Source organism: Lolium rigidum, chromosome 1, assembly GCF_022539505.1.
Source record: "Lolium rigidum isolate FL_2022 chromosome 1, APGP_CSIRO_Lrig_0.1, whole genome shotgun sequence".
NCBI classification, from domain to species: Eukaryota; Viridiplantae; Streptophyta; class Magnoliopsida; order Poales; family Poaceae; genus Lolium; species Lolium rigidum.
Genome location: NC_061508.1, coordinates 22,174,281 through 22,175,788, shown reverse-complemented (window position 1 = coordinate 22,175,788; position 1,508 = coordinate 22,174,281). Strand labels below are relative to the sequence as shown.

The following is a 1,508-nucleotide window of genomic DNA, read 5'->3' as shown; positions in this document are numbered from 1 at the left end:
GGTTCCATTATAATTTAGATGAAAAGGGCTGAAGGCATTCAGTTAAGTAAAATGTATAAGAAAAATGACATCTTATTCAAGTACAGGCCCGCCCATCAGATCATAGTGTAAAGTGTATTACTGTATATCTTTCTTGTACATCAGATAATAATTAACTCCATTACCAAGCTTAAATCAGTAATAGGTATCCTAAATCAGTAATAGTTGTGCATCACAAACTATACATTTGTACCACACGAAGATCCACCACAAGAAACAATTTGGTTAGGTATCTGCCGTCTGCAAAAGAAGTTCCAATTTTTTTTCTTTGAACAAGGTGAAACGAGGAGGCAGAGCCAAATATTCCTACACAATTTGCAGTTCCCAGCATGTAAAAACTGGATAACCAAGCACAGATGATACAGATGTACTAAAATAAATAGTGTTGGTTATCAATCCGCCCAACGAAGTAAAAACTAACGAGAAATGATAAGCAGATAGAGGAGCAAGGGCTTACGGCTTACTCTTGTGTTCCTCCTAGTGGCCTGGTCGGCGAGAGGGGAGGAGGGGGAACGGAACCGAGTCGGCCGGCGGAAGAGCGGAAGGGGATGGTCTCCGGCGGCGGGGGAGGCTCAGGTCGGCGAGGAGCTAGGTGCCTGCGACCTGGGCGTGGGTGGGGAGGGGGAGGGGAAGAGGAGATGCCATGGAGAAGATGTGGGTTGTGCCCTCTCCCAGTGCTGCCGTTCCGTGTGTGAAGTGAGGAAGAAGAGAGGCCGGCCCGCGAAGCAAGGCCCGTCTTTAGGGCATCTCCAACATCGTTCTAAACTATACTACCTCCGTTTCAAGGAATAAGGCGTTCTCGTTTTACGTGTTTTTTGTTTGACCAAGAATTACTTTAAATATATAAATATTTTTTGAATGAAATTAATATCATTAGAAAGTATTTTTCAATACGAATCCAACCATACTAATTACATATAATATAATCAAGATTTTATTGTTCAACTTTTATGGTCAAAGTTCGTCTTGGAATACGCGTGCGCCTTATTACTTGAAACGGAGGTAGTAACTAGGAAGCATAGGCGCGGCGGCACACCGCGCCCGTGTTAGTTGCTTCTGAGTGCATGTTGGATGATCTGCAGAGTGGCGGGTTGGAAGGTTGACATCAAAAGGTGTAGTAAAGCAAGTTCAATTTTTTGACACCGGTATGCACTGAAAGAAAGAATTGATCCGATATTTGATAGAAGTGAGAAAAGGTAGATAATATGAGCAACAATGTTAGTAAGAAAATTGCCCCATATCCACTATGTACATTAGTTGGCAGTGCTAGTAGACACTTCACCATACTTCCATCTATTCTATTTCGAAAGCCTGCTGGCAGTGCTAGTAGATACTTGGCCATTCTTCCCTCTGTTCTATTCAGGTCGGAATCTTAGAGCATCTCCAGCCGCGTCCTCCAAAGAGATTTGGGGCGCGCCGGACAAAAAATGCGTTCCAGCCGCGTCCCCCAAAGCCCATTTTTGTCCGGC

The 1,508-nt window shown here is 44.0% G+C and overlaps 1 protein-coding gene across 3 annotated transcripts in view; it reads right to left on the bottom strand.

Moving 5' to 3' along the window:
• The window catches only part of LOC124685050, a 2,823-nt gene extending 2,133 nt beyond the window's left edge, over positions 1–690 (bottom strand). For 2 of the 3 annotated variants that reach the window (XM_047219335.1, XM_047219337.1), the window contains exon 1: positions 497–690. The gene's annotated coding sequence lies outside the window, so the exon portion shown is untranslated. The remainder of the gene's footprint in view (positions 1–496) is intronic. The other variant, XM_047219336.1, reaches the window with a different exon arrangement.
• Positions 691–1,508: the final 818 nt, after the last annotated feature.